At 31.2% G+C, this 13547-nt stretch overlaps 1 long non-coding RNA gene across 1 annotated transcript in view; it reads left to right on the top strand.

Annotated features, from left to right (window-relative positions):
* Positions 1 to 9834: 9834 nt before the first annotated feature.
* Positions 9835 to 13547, top strand: part of LOC107452036 (uncharacterized) — a 59249-nt gene continuing 55536 nt past the window's right edge. Inside the window, exon 1 of the long non-coding RNA XR_001585146.3 lies at positions 9835 to 10213. This is a non-coding gene — a long non-coding RNA (uncharacterized lncRNA). The remainder of the gene's footprint in view (positions 10214 to 13547) is intronic.

The following is a 13547-nucleotide window of genomic DNA, read 5'->3' as shown; positions in this document are numbered from 1 at the left end:
AGATATTTTTCCGGAAATTTGACCAATACTTTATACTTGGTATCCTTTAAACTTGTTTGTTATTTTTAACCTCATTATTTTTTTTTATCAAATATCAGTCCACAATCTTCACATTCGGTTTAAACAATACGTACAAGATAAAACAAAAGATTAACTGAAAATGGCACTAAACGTTTTCGTCATTTCGGTCTATAACTGAGCATTCAGGTCCTTTGCTGAAAAAGAAAGAAAGTTTTCTCTTGTAATTTATCTTAAAAGTTTCATTTAAAAACCTTTTTAGTCATTAGACAGTAACTGCCTTCATTTCCGTTCGGATGATAAAATCTCTGAAACATTTTATGAAATGACAGCCATCATTTTGTTTCATCTAAAACTTCTGAAAACTTTTTAACAGCTTCTGATTTTCTTTTTATTGAGAGGAGAATGGGGTTTAGTTGCCGAATGAAAAACTCATAATGGAATGTCGGTCCCCTTTTGAAAAGTCGTGTGGGCACTGCATCTTTACGACTTATTTTAGAGTTCAGATTTTAAGAGTTAATGATTGTTTTTTGTTTGAGTTATGAAATGTTTTCAGAATTTTTATTAAATATGATTCATTTAAATAAATTAGAATGTAACTTTTCAGTAAAATGAAAGTTAAGTTGATAAAACTTAAGAAGAGATGTCCGTGAAAGTAAAGATGTTCGTGAAAAAACAAAATTAATATTTAAAACTGCGTATATTTCATTAGTCAAACTAGAAATTTTTTATTTATGGATTTATTGCTTTCTTTCTAATAAATCTCTGTCATAATTTTGATTCATTTTTAGATTTTTAAAAATCTATTGAAAAAATTTGTGAAATATTTTATACATTGACGGCATCTTTCATCTTATTTCATCTAAAACATCTAAAAAATGTTTTGAGAGAAAAATAGAGATAAGTTACAGAATGAAAAACTCCAAATATAAATGTATACCCTTTTTTAAAAGTATTCATGGAAAAAAATCTGGTAAAATTACTGCAATGTTTTTATTTTAATGATATTTCTGAAAAAAAAAGAAACAAACAGCATAAGTATGGTTAATAATACAGAGATATATCGTATTTAAACCATCAATTTGGTAATTTTTTCGTTCACATGGTTACCGGAATTTCTGGTTTTCAAAATTATAGTTCTTATTATCGCATATTTAGGGCAATATACAAACGTAAAAGTAAATTTAACAGAGTAAATGAATTTTATGCCTTATAAGGCCATTTTTTATTGTTAATTTTACCAAGATCACTATCAAAGTGTTTCAATTAAAATTACCTAGATTTTCGGTCTTCTTATAGAGCCAGAAACACAGTAAATTTTACTACATTTTGGCATTTTTGACTTATATTTTTCCTCAGTGTTGTTGACAGGACGTTTTTATAAATTGATTTAGGAAGGTGTTAAGGCAAGTTAATAATTTTCGTATAATTTCTTTCAAAAATATTTTTTGAAAATGTGTGCATAGTATGATTTATTTCATATAGTAATTTAATTTTTCATTAAAGTATAAGTCAAGTATATGCTTATACTTTAGAAAAGTAGAAATGTTTCCTTAAAAACTAAAATATCATATTTTGATGATTTAATGAAGGATATATTTTATTAGTCGAACGAATAAAGGTTTCTTTTATTAATTTAATGCTTAGGATTTTTAAGTGCAAAAACTCTTTCTAATATTTTTTCTGTTTTTAAAACTGTAGTTGGCAGAGCATTCTTTAACTTAAGAAAAAAAAAATATTTTAAGAGTTTTATGTAAAGTTTATTGATTTTTTAAAAAAAATATTTAGTAAACGTTTTAAAAATATGTATTAAATATAATTATTTTTAAATGTGTGAATGTGTTACATGTTTAATGTGTAAATCTAAAAGAGTATTGTAAAATTTACTGTGTTTTTGGATTTATGGAGTCACCAAAAAGCTCAGTAAGTTTAACTGAAGCTCTTTGATAATGATTTTTGTAAAACCAACAATAATCTATGGTCTTATAACATGTAATGTGGTATATGTGGTAAAATTTGGCAATTTTATGATTGCAGCTGAGAGAAAAATATAAAAATCATATATTTGGTAAAACTTACTCTTCATGATTTTATTTTTTACAAAATGTGTAGTAATAAGAACTATAGAATTGAAAAACGGTATTCCTGGTGAACCTTAACTATATAAAAAGAAAAAATTACCAAATGAATGTACTAAATAACGCATATTTTGCTCTCTATTACCAAAATTATGTTGTTTTATTTACCTTAAGCATCATTATCATAATATACGTTAATTTTGATGATCAGTTTAAAAATTTAGTTAATGAATGATTTGATAAATGATAAATTGATAAATTTAATTGAATATTTATCAAAGTTGATTTTTTTCTACATTGCTCCCTGCACGAGGCCACCATACATATTCCATGAACCTATGGATGTGAATATTGCAGACATTGTTGCTACTGTACACCCAGTAATAATCAACAAATAATGCTACGGTTTCCCATTTGAAACTGTCATATAAATTTGAATCATAAAAGTTTACCCATTTCTTGAGTAAATTAAGCATCTACAATAAAATATGTAAAAATTGGTTTACTATTAAATGTTTGGAGCAGTTCATGCACAGCGGCGCAAAGCAAGAAACGGACCATCCTGAACAACTTTTGACCTAAAGATCAAATCTTCATGTTCTATGACTCAATCTTAATGGTTCGAGAGAGTGACCTCAAATATTCTAATTGATAAGTGCAGACGATATTTTAAGTTACGAAATTAGGCACAAAATCATACATATTCTAAATAAACATACCTCTTCTTTTCGACAGATTCGGATTTTTGACTCCTCAAATATGGCGGTTTGCCGCAAACTGGGAAATATTGTGTTAATACATAGGTCAGGCGAGCGTTCCAAAATTTGGATCCCGTAATGTAAATTTTACATTTTGCGTATGTTATCCTATCTAGAGAACTTTTTAAGCAAATTGAAACATTATTGAGCACAGTTCAAAATCCAAATCCATCGTATAAAAGATATGGATGAAAATATATTTTACATGGAATTATTTTTGAATAAGCAAATTTTATAATTGTGTGCAAAAACTTTTCAATTCGTTTAAAACGTCCTCGATATAAGGCTAAGTACGCAAAACGTAATATTAACATTAAGGGTTCCAAACTTTGGGTCACTCTGACCAAGGCTTTGAGACCATATTTCTACCATCTACCTATATTTAAAGATCGTAAATTCGAATCCGTCGAAAATAATGTATATTTATTCAGAGAAAGTGCATTTTTGTGCCTGATTTCGTAACTTAAAGTATTGTCTGCACAGATCCATTAGCAGAGTTGAAGTCACCCTCTCAAACTATTATGGTTATGTCCTAGATCGTTAATATCCAAACAATAGATGAAAAGTTTTTTATGGTGGTCCATTGTTTTTGCGCACTGTGCATTTATTTTAGTTTTTTTGTTATCCCATCCTCAATTATAGAGCAAATAAATATTGAAATTTAATGAAAGCTTATATTACTCCATGTATGGTGTAAGTTAACCCATGTATGGTTAAGTTAATCCCATGTTTTAATTATTGATTTTTGTATTGAACCCTCTAAGCGTTTGTTCCGAATTTTTCAGAACTCTTAGGTGCAATCTTTTCTGCATCAGTAAACCAGTCTCTAAATTGGCAAAGTATTTCGTAATCGATACATTTCCGTAAAATTTTGCCCAGGGGATCAACGTTTAGAACATTATTCATACTTTAGAATACTGAATAAAACTATGAAACGAGTTAGTTAATCATTAAAATAAATGCCCTTAACCCTATAGGTAGATAACCCATATCATAGTCTTGGCCTATAGCGCCCATAACAAACTCATGAATGCTACTTCCTCGCCATAAAGTCTCGTCAATCCATTAACTTCACCCTGTTCAAGTTTATGATAGAAAAGGAACATATTTAAAAACTCTATTAAATACAATTAATAAGTAACGTTTTTAAAAAAATCGTGTTTACTTTACATAATGAAGGCAACTTCCGCTACGAGAATATTAAATTACCTTAAAACAATTTTCTATTAAGATATTTAGTCTCATTAATGTGACCTTGTACGTTGACTGTCATGGTAAATTAAATTTATAACTATGCATTAACTTACAATATCAAGTAAACATTAATTAAAATTCCTTTCCTTCACTGTTAATGTGAAATAATTCAGATCAAAATTTAAGAAAGTAATTGATCTTTATTAAAAATATTTTAAGTACTTTCGGTTTTCTAAGTATATATAAACTTACAATATATATATATATATATAGCACAATTATATTATTAATTATATAACTATAACACAATATCTATTAACCTTATAAAATAAGTTATAAATAATTAAAATTTGAGCTTTACTTTCTATATATTAATAAAATGAAATTCGATTATTTTATTTGAATTTTTTTCTAAAGCATAAATGTAAAATTACTAGTTGAATCAGGTAGCTTGAATTTAAGTAATTATAATTTTAGTTACAAATGTGTCTTTATTTATCTAGATACTTTTTGTATAAAATGAAGAAAAAGTGTTTTTCTATGTATTTCAAGATAGTTTAAAACTTAATATTTACTTGTATAAAACTACTCATTGACGTTCGAATTGAATATTTACTCCTCAAGAAAAACAACTGCAAAACAAAAACAGAAAACTTTCATTCAGACTTCATTTTGTTTGCCTCTTGCCTTTTTGATTTACCTTAGCTGTATTTATTTTCTCTGAAAGCATCTCTTTTTTTTATACTCTAAGGAAGAGAAATGACGAACTACGAATAACTGAAATGCAATGATTAAATGAGTACAGTTTATGTAAAGAACTTACTCTATCTTGACATTTCTTCTTTTAATTAAAATTCTTTCAAAAAAGATCTCTTTGATACCACAAGTACAGAATGTATAGAAACTTTAATTAAAGTTAAAAGAAATTAAGGCTTGAAATAGCTGTGGTACTTTAAGTAAAAGTACTTCTCCTACATGCCCAACTTTATTATACTTAAATGCTTTAAACTTTGTAAGAAGATATTAGCTTTATTTAGCTGAATGTTTGCAGAACCTTATAGTTTAAGTTTGATTCTTATACATGCTTTAAAAAAAGGTAGCGATTTTGAAAATCTTTTAAAAACTAGTTTTTAAATGTGTGTATAGAATTAAGTTGAACTGTCGTGAAAAGAGGACAATTTTTTCCTTTGTTTATGAGAATTACTGTGAAATGTTTACCCATAACAGGCATCAAAAAATTGAATCATATAGCTGAGTTAAAAAGGAAAAAAAAAATTAAAAAATCATATTTGCATCGTAAAAATTATTCTGATTGATTCAAAAAAGGGAGAAGCATGATAATTCTGGTAAGTAACACCAAACACGGTAATAAAATCATTTATTGAGAGTGTGTTTTGAGGGTGAGCCTTCCTGAAAGAGTCCATTTATAAATAAAATGGTATTACACCTAACAATGTTTTTTAATGGCAGTTTAGCATTTAGCAATTTCTTAAAAAGAATTCTAGGTGTTAAATGACGGTATTTATTTATTTTCCTAATATATTTCTCAAAAGATATAGAAAAGGAGCAAGTATGTTACTTCAAATGTGTAATTGGAGTGTTTTAAGGATATTAAACTCAGTTAAACAGAACTAAAGGGGGGGGGGGGCTGTTTATTTATTTATTCACATATATATGCGGATTTGTTTCTAAATACAAATAACACCTTAAACCCCATGTCAATTAGAAGAGCATATAGCACAGTTTTTTTAAATTTTTTTTAAAATTTCTTTCAGCTTTATTTTGTTTTATAAACGTTGGATTGCCAACCCAATTCAGTGTTTACGGCAAACAGTGTTCAACTCCTTAGCATTGTAATTCTGAACACAAGCCAGAAGACAGAGAACTCCTATATTAAGCCTTTGCCGCTATAGCCTGGTTGGTAGGGCACTGGGTCCATGTTCAATAGGTCCCGCAGTGGACTGATCGTTAAGACACGGTTCCCAGCAGATCACCGAAGTCAAGCATCACTGGCTGCTGTCAGTGTGCGGGTGGGTGACCACTTGGATCAGTCTGCGTAGGGACCGAGGGTGTGCGGTATTGGTCCTCGTTAAACTGTTCTATCGTAAAGTGCTCGACTTCGCGTGCAGATCGTCGGGCTACCGAAGCGGGGCTGCCATCCCCTCTGCAGAGGATCAAAATTGTGATGGCATGTCTTCGGATCATCTTCAGGGATGTTTCCCAGACCGTCGCCAATAGCCCATTGTGCAGCTCTAGTGCGACGTAAATGAACTACCTACCTACCTACCATGTTCAATAGGTCATGGGTTCGATCTCCGCAGGCCGAAGACAATGTGTAGTAAATGGTGACTGATGCACGTCAAATCTGTCTTGTCACAAAGTCCTACATGTTCCCATAATAAATCATACCTCTGAGTGTATTGATCCAGGATTCTTCTGGATTGGTTCAAAATTACATGGCTATGGAGTGTAACATTAGTAGTCGTAAACCGATAATAGGGTCGGCTGTTCAACGACGGTTATAAAAAAAATAAATTTAGCACTGAGGCAAGCAAGCCTTCTTGGAGGACTTCATGAAGGAACTAAAGCGCATCTGTGTTACATGGAAGGAAAAACTACGGTTACTCCCACGGTTACCCTGAGGTCTACCACCGAGGATATTTTGTATTGAGGAGTACTGTAGACAGTGTGAGCCGGGACTAGTCACTTCCACCTTTCAGAACGTTTAGAGAAAGGGAGAGAAGCGCCAACTGTATATATTGCAACCAAGTACGGCAACCAAAAATTAAATATAATTGTGACCTCCGTGACCGACGAGTATGATACTTCCAAGAGTAGAGATAGAGGGTTCAATATATTTGTAATGTTCTTCTCAATTTTGTGTTCTCTGTTCTTCAATTTAAAGAGAGTTTACAAGCCATTCTTTGCACTGAACAAACAGGCTAGCATGTGTATTGTAAAAGAAATTTATTTATTTATTGTCACTCATATATATATATGCAGGCTAATGGGTTCTTCACAAGGTATGGTTTGTAAGCCTTAGTTAATATAAAAAACATGTAGCACAAGTTAGATAGGGCATTGCAATTGTGCAACCAAAATTATGGTGGGATTTGAACCCACTACCTTCACTTAACAGAGGGTTTTACGGAATGGCGGAACCACTTTACTTACACTTATTTTTATTAGTTTTAAAGGTTGGTAGGTCTTAGTTTATGGCCGATATATGAATATCTAAGAAATAATCTGGAGAAAAAAAGTTAACAAGAACTTATTAATTAAAAAAGAGGTTATCAAGTACTTATACTGCCGCAAACTAAGCTAGAACTGATAAAATTATCCACTGTTGTGGCAAAATTTGCTACCTAACATTATGATAATACAAACCTATTTTATCTCGAATTTCACCAAAAGTTATTGTCATAAAGCTACACTACAAATTACTGTGATTTCTACTATATCTCTATAGAACCAAATGTCTTTTATTAATTCGTCTTTATAGAGAAAAAAAGCAAAATTTAAAAAATTTCATTGACTTTAGGGAACAAATACATGACCTTATCAGTGACAGCATAAACACAGTGATAGCATGAACACTTATCAGAGACATAGTCTAAAACAGTAATTTGTTTTCCAACCTAACTCAAAGAATACAGCTGTTGTTAAATGATTAGTCGATACGCACACATATAAAACATGGTACAAAGAGTCCTTATCTGAAAAGTCAGGAATATAATGTGTTGTGTTATGTAGGTGCAGCTGCAACAAATGAGTTCGTAGGTTCGAGTGCAAAAGCATCAAAAGAAACTTTGCAAAGCGCTCCAGTCCGTAGTAGGTCAGGGGATCATGGTGGATATGGCTCCACAATTTCTTTACCAACGGCATGACTTTGGCAATGTGGTCAGCACATGACACAGGCCGTATTTACTTCCTAGACGGGCTGGTATCCATCGATATGAAGCTGGGCGCGGCTTCAAGCCATCACTGTGGATCGAGTACCAGCTCTTCGCAAATTCCTTACCTACTGATCCATCGCAGCTCAAGAAACTTTGCACTCATTAGAAGTTATCAAACGAGCCTACTTATTTGAAATAAAACATATATTTTTATTACTGTCTAGATTTTAATTATAGATTTTAATTTAATAAAGATTTTAAATACTTTTCAATTCAGTTGCATGGAGTACAAACTACAGAGACTCATCAAAAATGAAATATGAGAAAAAAATATGCTTTCGATCTGATATATGTCCGCTACATAAGACCATAACTGATCAGAATGATATCTCGCTACTCGTAATTTCCATATTTTCCTTTTCAAAGATCTTATACTAAAATTTATCGTATTTATGTTAATTACTAGTATGAATTTAAGTTCTTTCAATAGCTTCAAAATATCAACCCGCAATTTTTATTGCTTATTAATCCGATTTCAAATATTCACTTTAAGTAGCATTTCATGTATCATATTTCCTATTTGATTGCAAGCGCTTTGTTTCAGTCGATAAGACAATAAACAAATGAAGGTTTAGTGGTGAGAGATTAAAAAAATAAGGTTCTGAACTACTGCAAAAAATTTCGCAAGTTTCTTTCTTAAAATATCAAGGAATAACATCGCTTACAAGTGAATAGCTTCTATGAATACTTCAATGAAGTTCAACGAAATATAAGACCAACTTAAGGATTTTTGATGAAAAATTCTATAAAGAACTGAGAAAGAAAATTTTGCTGATCCGTAGCACAAAGTTTCAACTGTGAGTTTATCCTTTATCATTTAAGCTCATGTATGTCATTAAGCTATTTGATTGTAAAGTCGCTTGAAATTCTTCTGAGACGTCTGGTCATAAACATGAGACATTTTATGTCACAGTCATGAATCTCATCTTTTGACCTGCCAGGAAGATATGCCATTGCATATGCACACTTGTATAAGTTATTTAAATCTAAGCACTAATTAGAATTTTTTTAAAGTACACACTCGCGATAATTTGACACAGTACAGCATATTAATAACTTGCCAAACTCGGGATATGAGGTCACTGAAGAAAATCAGTGTTTATAAGCGAAGAGCACGTAAGATTTAAAGAGGCCTCTCTTCATTAGCGGTTTCGCCATGCAATCAAACTTCCAGTAGCATTGAGGTCGTGGGTTAAAATCCCATCTTATTTTGATGTGTCTTGGTGATGTGTTTCCCTAACTTGTACTATCTGTTTTAAACTTGTCAATGGCTTGTAAAATGCACTTTGCAAACATACATGAATAGCATTTTATAAATAAAAGGAAGCCTCTTTGGCAGAGCAGTTGTCACAGTTCTGTAGAATCATCTTTTATGTGAAGGTAGTTGCTGTTGTAGTTCAGTTACGTTGCACTAGAGCTGCACAATGGGCTATTGGCGATCGTCTGGGAGAGAATGATCCGAAGACATGCTATCACAATTTTGATCCTCTGCAGAGAGGATGGCACCCCCGCTTCAGTAGTCGGACGACCTGCATATGAAGTCGAGCCATTTACGGTAGAGCAGTTTAATGTGGACCAATACCACAAACCCTAGGTCCCTACGCAAATTATTCCAAGTAGTCACCCACCCACACACTGACCGCAGCCAGAGATGCATGCCTTCGGTGATCTGTTGAGAACCGTGTCCTTAACGTGTCCTAGAATGTCACCATAACTCAGGACGTATATTAGTATAAATAAAAAAAGAAAGAAAGAAATAAACGCAAGCTCTTTTAAAGTAGAAGTTACTTCAGAGCAATAATAAATAAATCAGTTTTACAACTGCTTGATTGGGGCATCCCTGGCCGAACGGTATCACTCGCCAAACTCTGTGTGAAGCTTGAAGGATGCGGGCTCGAATCTCGCTGTTACCCTGGGTGTATCTTCGTGCTGCCCTTCTCTGCATTGTGCTGTATGTCATTCTATTTGAGAAAGGTTTCTAAGCCTTAATTGAGCACACATGCCTTTAAATGTATGTAATTTCAATAAGCCGATAAACTGTTTATTTTCGTCAATGGTCAACGTGAATTTTATTAATGTTTTAATCTTACCGATTGTCAAACTCATTTTTATCTTTATGTATCTTTTATTATCAATCTGTATTTTACTTTAACATGAAGCACTTCATTATAAAAAAATGACGTTTTTTTATTTGAGTTCTTCAGTAAAGGTAGGCCATATCAAATTCTTTTATTTTTGTTTAGTAACCTATGTTTACCTAACATTAAACCTATGTTTAAATATTTTGTTGAAATCTTCAGTAGCATAATAAATTTAAACCATTCAAATTCTCAACTACATCCCCACAAAAATACTGATGAATATGCTTGAAATAAATTTAGAATTGAATATATTTTAATTCAAGTTTAAGTGATTTTGTAAAATTAAAATTATGTTTAATATGACGCAAAAAAACTACAGCTAGCGATGTGGGAATAAATTGTTGGTTTATGGAATGATAGACAGCTTTATGGAATGATAGATAGATAGATAGCTTTTGCATTAGAGACTTTAGAGCAAATTCCTGTGATATCTGTTATGAGTTTGGATTTAATTCTTTATCGCAGAAATTTGGACTATGCACTACTGAAGTTTTAAAAATCTTTGGTTTTCATAATAAAATCATTTTATTTTTATGTTATTTAAAAAAAAGCAATCTGGATTGAAAAACTTTATCAGGAAGATAGCTTTATTTGATAACTTCTTTTTAACTTGGAGATATACTCCGATCAATCTTTTGTCTACTGTATAGTTAAAGTTTTTTTTTTTATTTGTGAAGTTACTTTCTTAAGGAAAAGTTTCACGTGTTTAAAATAATTAAACTTTATAACTCAAATTTCAATATCTATCATTATTTCTGAATGTCCATCATACATTGTTTTGATTAGGTATTTCTAACACCTTTTTTTCTTCATTCACTTTTTAAATTTAAGAGGATTTGTTTTAATACCTTAGCTATAATAGTTGTATGTTTATTTTTAAAATATGGTTTACCAGCAAATTTCCTTGATTTCAATTTTGATAAATCTATGTTTTCTAGCTACTATGTTTCCTTTAAAAGTTAACGGCTTACGATACATATTTTAGTAAGTGCAAAATAAATAAAACTTTGCATGTAATTTATCACGGGCAGATAGATTTAGTTTTCATTTTTCTCCCTGCGTGTATTTCGCAAATTTTGGTTTCTTCAATAACTTTTTCCCCCAAATATATCTCACAATTCAGTTATAATTTTTAGTGTTTGTATTGAGCGATGATTGATCTAATAGTAAGAAAAAAATATATAATGGGAAAAATATGATCAATTAACTATCTTTCATATCTTGAGTTTTTCGTAAATTTACTGTGATGCTCTACATTATCATTTGCAACTCTTTTGAAGACAATTATCTAGGTATCATAACTTCAAGTAAATTTTTAATGTGTTTAGCTCTGGAAACTATTATTTTTTCATTCACTGTATATCAATATTAAAATTAACATGAGAATTTTTTTTTTAAAAATATTTAAAAGCTCGATTGAATTCAAGCGTTTTTTGACCTTTTAATACCGAAATATCTGTAAAATTCGAAAGCATTAAAGGTATACGATCACCTTAACTTACTGGCTGTTTGGTAAATGGGCAAAATTTGAAGAATATTTCTCCCCAATTCATCATTTCCCTATCTAATAACACGGAAAAAAAGGTTTTGCTATAAGGAGAAGATACAGGTCAAAATACGACTTTTTTCTTATTCTCTCTGCAGAGCATCAAAATTATTTTGGCATGTCCCTCAGATTCTCCTCAGGGAAGTTTTGTTAGGGTGTCGCCAATAGCTCTTGATGCTGCTCCAGTAAGACGTAAAGTACAAATACTACTATTATTATTTAAATTTACAAGGTTTAAAACGATAAACAATACTTGCATTTATCCAGGTTAATAATGAAAAGTCCTTAAAAAATGAAGTTTTGTGGAGTTTTTTCATTAATCTAAATCCATATCTAAAAGCACAAAACTTTGTCAATGTTCAGAATGATTATTATGGTTAAAGTGAATAAAATGTATCGGATTAATTAAGGAATCTTACTTGCTCAAACAAACTACTGAAAAATCCCATAAGACGCTTCTAATTCAATAGTGAATAATTCCTCAAACTTATAAAAGCAACGCTGACAAATTACATTCTGGATTGTTGTTAGTGAAGCAACATTTTCAAAATAATAAATTCAGCTGCACAAAGAGCGCCAAAAGGTATCTTGACAGAACGTAATGATAAATGTAACATTTTCTAGTTTCAAACTGTTGGCACCTTTGGGACAGTATAAAAATGACAGATACCTAATGACTTCTCCTCTGCCAAAAGAATTTGCAAGTCGAAAAGTGCTTGGTAAGAAAGAAGAATCGCTACTTAAGAATAAGAATTCAACGCTGAATCATCAAATTTTGTCAAAGATATTTTACGTAAATGAGGAAATAATTGCTTTTCTCAATTTTGTGAATTTGTTTCAAGTAATGAATGTGCATCTACTGAATTTTTAAAACATACTTTGTTCTGAGAAAATATATGCATGTAATAACATATTTTATTCATAACTTTCGTATAAGTTTTTAATATAGTCCATATAGTTCAAAGTTTAAGGTTTTGCTAAGATTAGAAATAAATTTCTATAGCATAGTTTGTTCTGAGAAAAAATTGTTTAACGATATATTTCATTCAGAACTATGGAATAAGTAGTTGAAATAAGATAGCTCTCAAATAGTTTAAAATGTATTGCTTTTACAAATATAATTAAATCTAATCATCTGGGAAAAATTTAATACGTCACTTGGTTTAGTTTGGCACTTGAACAGCAATATTCCTTGTTTACCTGATATAACGCAGAAGTATGATTAACTCTCTCTCTCTCTCTCTCATTGACACGTTTTTTATTTCTACTTCTCAAAAACTTTAGTTTGAGCAATATTGGATCCGGGATAAATTTTCTTTTATTTCATAACCGGCGTTGAACAGCCGACTCAATTCTGAGTTTGCAAATGTCAATGCTCAAGTCCGCAACCTTGTAATTTTGAACAGCACCCAGTAGTCAAGGGAACTCCTTGATCAAACATTGGGAGTAACTTGCTTTCCTGGAAGACTTTTCGAAAAAATTAAATTTCATTTTCTGTACTTGGAAAGAAAACCATAAAAAAGTACCACGGTTTGCCTGGCGTTATGGGCTCTAACCCATCATCTGTCTACCACTGAGAATATTTTACGGCACCACTGTGGTCGGCCATCACTAGGCTTTGAACCCGATCACCTCAATAGGCAGCGAGATCTCTATCCCATGAGCTACCATGGCTCCCATAATAAGTTTTAATTAATATTTTATACTCGTCATTGAACAGCCAACCCAATCTTGAGTATACGACTACCTGTATACTCCATAACCTTGTAATTTTGAAACTAATCTCGGACACGAGGAAACTCCTGTATCAAGTATTAGGAACATTTTGCCTTCGTGGAAGATTTTTTGATGATACT

The sequence above is a fragment of the Parasteatoda tepidariorum genome, chromosome 3 (genome assembly GCF_043381705.1).
Source record: "Parasteatoda tepidariorum isolate YZ-2023 chromosome 3, CAS_Ptep_4.0, whole genome shotgun sequence".
Lineage (NCBI taxonomy): Eukaryota > Metazoa > Arthropoda > Arachnida > Araneae > Theridiidae > Parasteatoda > Parasteatoda tepidariorum.
This window is presented reverse-complemented; position numbering and strand designations above follow the sequence as displayed.